This window comes from Bos mutus, chromosome 7, assembly GCF_027580195.1.
Source record: "Bos mutus isolate GX-2022 chromosome 7, NWIPB_WYAK_1.1, whole genome shotgun sequence".
In the NCBI taxonomy this organism is placed as follows: domain Eukaryota; kingdom Metazoa; phylum Chordata; class Mammalia; order Artiodactyla; family Bovidae; genus Bos; species Bos mutus.
Window position 1 is genome coordinate 70,617,688 of NC_091623.1, and position 9,361 is coordinate 70,627,048.

The following is a 9,361-nucleotide window of genomic DNA, read 5'->3' on the forward strand; positions in this document are numbered from 1 at the left end:
TCCAAAACAGTTCCCACCAGACCTCCTCACCCTGCTCCTCACTTCAAACCTCGTCTTCCAGAAGCCCCTGCATTGCCTTCTGAGGATCGACTATGCAAGGAAATCAGGTTGGTTCCCAGCTTTCTCTAGTCCGGGCTTAGAATTTGGTTTCCTGCATTTTTAAAGATGCCTTCTGTCCATCTGCTTTCTGATTTGCAAAACTATTGCCCTCCTCTCCTATTGTACCTGGCCCTGCTGAGTTTATTTTTTATTTTAAATCATGTTACTGTAGTTTTCACAGGTTATCAGGAGGGAATAAAATCAGACAAATGTGTTCAGTCTGTTATATCATCTGGGAATCTCTATTGTGTTCTTTTCTACTCTGTAGAAATATTTGTGCAAACTGTGTAAAGTATTTAATTCAAGGTTACATAGTAAAGATAACTATGATACTTATTATATAAATAACCACTTTAATTAGCTAAAGTAGCCATGCCAGATAAAACCATGAGATAATGACCAGAGGTACTGAGTTTTAAAGGGAAGAAATGTTTGGAAAAGGAGGAGAGAAAAGAAAAAAATTAATTTATTGTGTATGATGTTATATGTTTCAACTTCCAACAGAGAAAACAGAAATGACTAGGTGGAAAAAAAGGATAAATTTAGATTCAGTTCAGTTCAGTCGCTCACTCATGTCCGACTCTTTGCGACCCCATGAATTGCAACACGCCAGGCCTCCCTGTCCATCACCAACTCCCAGAGTTCACTCAAACTCATGTCCATCAAGTCGGTGATGCCATCCAGCCATCTCATCCTCTGTCGTCCCCTTCTCCTCCTGCCCCCAATCCCTCCCAGCATCAGGGTTAAATCTCCCTAAAATGGCAACCAAACAATTAAGGGGAGAGACAGTTCCAAGAAAAAACCCTGATATCAATATATGTAGTAATAAAAGTTGAAAATAATCTATGACATTTTACTGTTTGATATAAACAAACTCTGATCAGTCCCCTTACATATTATGTAAAACAACTAAAGTATTACTTCAGATAAACATTAACCTATAGATTCCTGTAGGATAGCTGAAATCTACTATAATCTACAGTTATGCAGTTAACATACATGGCTCCTTGTGTGGAAGACTGAAAGGTAGTCCCTCAAAGTGACGACTTTTTCAGTGCCTGTTCATGAAAGAAGCAGGAATTACAATGTGAGAAGTGCCAAATAACTGTCATGTATACCACCCTGCACTTCCTCTTGGGTTTCCCTCCTCTAAGTTTCACAAAGAAACCTGCTGCAGAGTCAGTGTCAGATACCTGGGACACTGGGATTTGCAAATAGCATCACAGAATTAGCTAGAAGAATTCTGGCTAGAGGAGGAGAGAGTTTATGAAAAATCTTCAGTCACATAGATTATTTTTTAAAGCATAGTCACTGCATTGTTATGGACAAAGAGTATAAAGGTTTAGGGTATTCTCCAAGTTTGGGTATTCTCCCTTTAGGTAGATGCAGCTGATGGCAGGCATGATGGAAAGACGTCCCTCACTGATGGTCAAATGCATGGGTTTCAGACAAACCATGTTTTACTGCAGTACCCTTCCTCACCTCATAAGGTTTTTTCCCTTTTAAAAACCCGACCCCCACCTGTCAATCAGAGAACACCTGCTCCTGGATAATTCCTCTGCACAGGGTTTACCTCATCAGAAGCAATAATGTAACTCTGGTTTGCTTTCCTTTCTTCCCATTGGCTTTACTTTGTCTTATAAAGTAACACTTGGAATGGAAATATTTTTTTAATGATATATTGGCTGACTGAAACAAATTCTCTCTGATTCATTTTACAATTTAAATCAAAATGTATTCATGATCTGACATTAGCTTCCTCAGGGTGAAAGTTACTTTATTCTTAAAATGAGTGATCCGAAGAATAATCTCTGAAATGTCTCTCTGGTATTTGGGTAGGAGATATCATTTCCTCATGCCACAAGGAGAAAAGGTTACTGACTATATTTAAGAGCTGTCCTATATATTGTGCCACTGAAATGAGAATAGGCAACCCTGTGGTGAGTGAGTGAAAGCTGCTGAGCAACCCCATGGACTGTAGCCCACCAGGGTCCTCTATCCACGGGATTCTCCAGGCAAGAACCATGTGGTAGGAGGCTACTAAGTCACCTGAGAGAACTATATTCAATATCTTGTAATAATCTATAAAGGAAAAGAATCTATAAAGAAAAAGAATATATATACATATATCTAAATTACTTTGCTGTATACCTGAAACAAACTGTCAATTAACTATACTTCAATTTTAAAAGTAGTAAAAATAAAGAAAGAAGAAAAAGAAAGTAAACAGCTTTCCTTACCCACGGAGCTTGTCGCTCTGCCTGAGGAACGATAGAAAAAAAATTGCAGGTAAATTACTAGGAATTCCTTAAGCAAAGGAGCTCTTATTATCACAATTACAGGTGAAAAGGTTTGATAAGTTGTATCACTTATCTATTACTACATGACAAAATCACCCCAAAACCTTAGTGTCTTCCAAAAACAACTTATTATCTCTCACACTTTTGTAAGTTGCTCGGGCAGTTTCTCTGCTGGTCTGCTTTTTTGTTCACCTGCACAGCTGGCTGGGTGGCTGGTGGGCAGTCTAAGTCAGCCTCCCTCATGTGTTTGGCAGTTGGTGAGGGCTGCAGTTGCGATTCTGCTCCATTTGAGCTGACTGGAGTGGTTCTTTATAGAAGCATCACGGTTATCATATAATCTTACACTATATGCTTTATACAACTGCACAGTCTCCTGTAGGTTAGATCCACTGCCTCAGGCCGACAGAGAGCCATCTCTCTTGGTGCTTCACTGCAAGACCATGAAGACCAAGGCTTACAAACGCAAACCACCTCACTTTCACCACATTCTGTTGGTCAGACAAAGCCAGTCCAAATTCAATGGAGAGGAGGAGGAAATGAGCCCCAAAGTCACATTAAAAAAAGAGAGTGCCTCCACGCATAAACAAATGAAAATGCAACCCACAGATTGGGAGAAAATACTTGTAAATGATGTGATCAACAAGGGTTTAATTTCAAAAATTTACAAACCGCTCATGAGGCTTAATATCATCAAAACAAACAACCCAACCAAGAAATGAGCAGAAGACCTAAATAGACATTGCTCCAAGGAAGACCAGATGGCCAAGAGGCACATGAAAAGATGTTCAACATCATTAATTATTAGAGAAATATAAATCAAAATTACAATGAGATATCACCTCCTATTGATCAGAATGGTTAACATAAAAAAAAAAAAATCTACAAACAATAAATGCTGGAGAGGGAGTGGAGAGAAGAGAACCCTCCTACAGGTTGATGGGAATGTAAACTGGTACAGCCACTACGGAGAACAGTCTGCTGCAGCTAAGTTGCTTCAGTCGTGTCGGACTCTTTGTGACCCCAGAGACGGCAGCCCACCAGGCTCCCCCGTCCCTGGGATTCTCCAGGCAAGAACACTGGAGTGGGTTGCCATTTCCTTCTCCAATGCATGAAAGTGAAAGGTGAAAGTGAAGTCGATCAGTCGTGTCCAATTCTTAGCGACTCCATGGACTGCAGCCTACCAGGCTCCTCTGTCCATGGGATTTTCTAGGCAAGAGTACTGGAGTGGGGTGCCATTGCCGTCTCTGATGGAGAACAGTCTAGCGGTCCCTTAAAAAACTAAAAACAGATCTACCATATGCCCAGCAATCCTACTCCTGGGCATACATCTGGAGAAAAACATAGTCCAGAAAAAGAGAGTGCCTCTTGGGAAGTGGGGGAAGGGGAGGGGTCAGGGGACAGGATTTATTGTCATTAAATGATCCATCACACATCAATAAATTTAGAACTGACACAATTGAGGATTCAGTGATGACACAGAAATTCTAAGCTCAGTACTCATCTTCTTAACAAGGCAAACCCAATCATCATTGTGATTAATAATTTCCCACTGGTTTTTTTTTTTTTAGTTCAGAAAAACTGAAAAACTATTTTTCTATAACTGTCACTGAAGGCAAGAATTTTCAGTAACCACTTTATGATGGAATTAGTAACCACTCAAACTACCACACAATTTCACTCATCTCACACGCTAGTAAGGTAATGCCCAAAATTCTCCAAGCCAGGCTTCAGCAATATGTGAACCGTGAACTTCCAGATGTTCAAGCTGGTTTTGGACAAGGCAGAGGAACCAGAGATCAAATTGCCAACATCCGCTGGATCATCAAAAAAGCAAGAGAGTTCCAGAGAAACATCTATTTCTGCTTTATTGACTATGCAAAGCCTTTGACTGTGTGGATCACAATAAACTGTGGAAAATTCTGAAAGAGATGGGAATACCAGACCACCTGACCTGCCTCTTGAGAAATTTGTATGCAGGTCAGGAAGCAATAGTTAGAACTGGACATGGAACAACAGACTGGTTCCAAATAGGAAAAGGAGTACGTCAAGGCTGTAATCCGTCACCCTGCTTATTTAACTTATATGCAGAGTACATTATGAGAAACGCTGTGCTGGAAGAAGCACAAACAGGAATCAAGATTGCCAGGAGAATTATCAACAGCCTCAGATATGCAGATGACACCACCCTTATGGCAGAAAGTGAAGAGGAACTAAAAAGCCTCTTGATGAAAGTGAAAGTGGAGAGTGAAAAAGTTGGCTTAAAGCTCAACATTCAGAAAATTAAGATCATGGCATCTGGTGTCCCATCACTTCATGGGAAATAGATGGGGAAACAGTGTCAGACTTTATTTTTTGGGCTCCAAAATCACTGCAGATGGTGACTGCAGCCATGAAATTAAAAGACGCTTACTCCTTGGAAGGAAAGTTATGACCAACCTAGATAGCATATTCAAAAGCAGAGACATTACTTTGCCAACAAAGATCCGTCTAGTCAAGGCTATGGTTTTTCCAGTGGTCATGTATGGATGTGAGAGTTCGACTGTGAAGAAGGCTGAGTGCCAAAGAATTGATGCTTTTGAACTGTGGTGTTGGAGAAGACTCTTGAGAGTCCCTTGGACTGCAAGGAGATCCAACCAGTCTATTCTGAAGGAGATCAGCCCTGGGATTTCTTTGGAAGGAATGATGCTAAAGCTGAAACTCCAGTACTTTGGCCACCTCATGCGAAGAGTTGACTCATTGGAAAAGACTCTGATGCTGGGAGGGATTGGGGGCAGGAGGAGAAGGGGACGACAGAGGATGAGATGGCTGGATGGCATCACTGACTCGATGGACGTGAGTCTGAGTGAACTCCAGGAGTTGGTGATAGACAGGGAGGCCTGGCGTGCTGCGATTCATGGGGTCGCAAAGAGACACGACTGAGTGACTGAACTGAACTGAACTGAACTGAATTATTTTGAATTTTAGCTGAAAAGTCATCTACTCATAACAGAAGTATTACCTTCAGAAAGTCCCTCCAAGCCACAAGAGTTTAGAATTCCAGGACCTACGTTGAGCCGTAAAGGACTCTATTGACTCCTGTTACTGAAAACGTCATAGTTTTCAAGTGTCTCTGGCACGTTCCTTCCTTCAGTGTAAATCTCAGGGGCTTTTCAGATCATTGAGATCAGTTTATGATGGCTGCTTGGTAGGAAAAGAGCTAAAAAAATCCTCCCTCCTGCCCTATTTAAAATCTTTCATCTGGCCTGTGCTTGAGAACAGACCAAGTGTGGCTGTCCCTGCAGGGAAGTCCTCGGCTGGAAGCCGCAGGGGACTTTCCCCTCCAGGCTGCTGGCGACACTGCAGAGTTCTTTTCCTTCCCCAGACATCACCACTCTCTGTCAGGCTGGGAGGTGCTGGATGGAAGCTGGGTCTGGTTGGTGATGGCAGCCCCTCAGAGGAGTAACTCAGGTGTGTAAGAAGCTGGTATCACCCCAAGAACAGGTGGGCTCAGAGGACTCACCCAAGAAATGGGTGACTCTCCACACCTGGGCCTGCCTGGACCAGGGATTCTTTTCCCTTCTTTCTACATCCATTTCAAATTCCATTTTCACTTTATACTTTTGAAAAATGATTGAAAACTACCATATGACCCAGCAATCTCACTCCTGGGCACATACCCTGAGAAAACCATAACTGAAAAAGACACATGTACCTCAGTGTTCATTGCAGCACTGTTTACAAAAGCAGGAAGCAACGTAGATGTCCATTGACAGATGAATGGATAAAGTAGTGGTACATTTATGCAATGCAATATTACTCAGCCATAAAAAGGAATAAATTTGAGTCAGTTCTAGTGAGGTAGATGAACCTAGAGCCTGCTATACAGAGTGAAGTAAGTCAGAAAGAGAAAAACAAATATCGTTATTAATGCACATATATGGAATCTAGAAAAATAGTACTGGTGAACCTATTTGCAGGGCAGGAATACAAGAGACATAGTGAACAGACTTGTGAAGGGTAAGAAGAGGGTGGGATGAATTGAGGGAGTGGCACTGAGATACGGACACCACCATATGTAAAACAGATGGGGTGGGGTTGCTGTTTGACACAGAGAGCTCGACCTGGTGCTCTGCGACACCTGGAGGGATGGGATGGGGTGGGGGGTGGGGACTTATGTATACTTTTGGCTGATTCACATTGTTGTATGGCAGAAATCAACACAATATTGTAAAGCAATCATCCTCCAATTAAAAATAAATTTTAAAAAAAGAAAAGAAAAAAAATAAAGAAAATGACTGCAGTGGTTGCAAGATCTGAAAATCTTTTCTTTTGAACAATGTCTTTGTTGTGGCAGGAAAGAATACTTGACACTTTTTCATTTCTGTAAAGCATCTTCTGTCTTCCAAAACCACTTTAAAGTCATGACTTACACATCGTCATAAAAGCCATCTCAGGACTTCTCTGGTGATCCAATGGTAAAGAACCCACCTGTCAATTCACTGCAATGAGAAACCCCCACCCTGCAACTAGAAAAGGCCCAGACGCAGCAACAAAGACCTACTGCAGGCTAAACATTAAAAGGACATCCCAGAGAATATTCTATTAATCAAATGCAGTGAAAAATAAAACAAAAAGTTAGATGAGCAAAACAACCAAAAGGCTAAGGAAAAACAACAAAGCCCTGAAGGTACGTCTTTCGAGAGAACAGGGCTTTGATCATTTTTTTCTATTTTCCTTAATCCTAACATTTTTATTGTAAAAATAAATTCGCAAGTACTGGAACTTTAACACGTATTTAAGGAGCTATTAAGAGTATTGTTTTCACTCCTAAAATAATACATTAGCTTATTTGTATAGATTGATGTGAACACAGTGGTTTGCCGTTTATTTTATATTTGACTCTAATTTTATGGCCATGGATTAGCCCTACGACAGCAAATACAGGCTAGATTTACAGGGTCGGTGTCTTTCCTTCCCAAGGAAAGTGTATTAAACTGCCACTCTGTGCCCGGGCCATCTCCATCTGAAAGCGCAGTAAGTAGCCTCTAGACCTACCTTCAAATAGAAAGAAAGAAACAAATAAACAGAACAAGAGAAGGAATGTGGACTGCAACAATTTCAAATATGTACTATCAGCTTTCTTTCTTGAGCACTGCTCTTGACCAGAAATCCTAGGAGCGACTGGCTTATCAGTTGATGGGGAAAGATACTCAAGGAGAACTCCACACAGACACCGTTAGCCAGCAGTCAGCAGTGAATGCACAAAATGATAAGAATGCCAGTGTTTAAAAGAGCTGGGACTTTTTGAAACGGAGTAGTACATGGACTTTGTCAATCTGATGTTTTAACGAGGAGACAAATGCCACCACTTTACTTTGCCAACTTTTTTTGGTGGGGGAGATGATGTTTGCTTCTGAAGATGCTAATAATATCTCTAGTTGCAGCCAAGAAAAAGTTGCCCTCTAGACTACTGTTGTTACCAGCACTTGGGCTCAGAATTGGGTATTTCTGTGAAACAGTAGTGCTAGAAGTCTTTTAAAGTGAAAGTACTAATAATCTAAGCTTTCCCAAATTTCTAATTTTTAAAGAAAAATTATTAGGGCAATTTCTATTACCAAGAATGCACATGACAGAGAAATATTTAAATGGAGATTTCTCTCTTCTGCAACAGTTGCTAAGTCACTTCAGTCGTGTCGGACTCTGTGCGACCCCAGAGATGGCAGCCCACCAGACTCCCCCGTCCCTGGGATTCTCCAGGCAAGAACACTGGAGTGGGTTGCCATTTCCTTCTCCAATGCATGAAAGTGAAAAGTGAAAGTGAAGATGCTCAGTCGTGTCCGACTCTTAGCGACCCCATGGACTGCAGCCCACCAGGCTCCTCCGTCCATGGGATTTTCCAAGCAAGAGTACTGGAGTGGGGTGCCATTGCCTTCTCCAACAGTTAGGTTTCCTTAAATATAGGGAGATACCATCAAACCAATAAATGAGAGTCAATTTGTAGATTTTACCTTTTAACTTAAGCATAGTAGATTAGGTATGTTTCAGTCCCACAAAACATGTTTTGAAGTAGATAAATCTGCTTGCAGTAACTTCATAAATGTTCCTCTGACTTTGGATTTATTTCCACTGTCTCTGGTGAGGGCATTTCACATGCTTATAAATCTCTTTCGTTTCTTTTTGTGCTTTAGTGCTTCATGTTAATGGACTCCATAACTGTTATATAAAACACATCTATCTGCTAATGTTTAGGACCAAACATTTGTACCAAGATTGTTTAAAAGTTGGCAGCCTAGGTGAATAGTAAATAACAGTGAATAGGAGCAAACATAAATATATAGATCAATTAAATAATTGATTTTTTTCAAAGAATTTTTTTGAAAGGTTGCCTGAACCTGTCAAGGTAGATACATTCAGCACTCAGATCAATGCAGCGTGCAGCAAGAATCATCAGGGTTTCACAGCATTCAATTTTAGTTCTCTCAAGTAAATAGATTTCCCCTAATTTCTGGAATACAATCAGTGTTTAATCAATCTCCTTTTTCACTCTAAGATGTAAGAACCATATTCACTTGCTCTCCACTTCTCACCCCTTCCCAATCATCATACTCAAACCCAACTTATGGTTCTTGTTCAGTTGCTCAGTCATGTCCAACTCTATGCAACCCCACAGACTGCAGTATGCCAGGCTTCCCTGTTCTTCACCATCTCCTGGAGCTTGTTCAAACCCATGTCCATTGAGCTGGGGATGCTAGCCAACTATTTTGTCCTCTGTCATCCCCTTCTCCTCCTGCCATCAACCTTTCCCAGCATCAGGGTTTTTTTCCAATGAGTCAGTTCTTCACATCAGGTGGCCAAAGTATTGGACCTTCAGCTTCAGCATCAGTCCTTCAATGAATATTCAGGACTGATTTCCTTTAGGATGGACTGGTTGGATCTCTTTGCTGTCCAAGGGATTCTCAAGAGTCTTCTCCAACACTACAGTT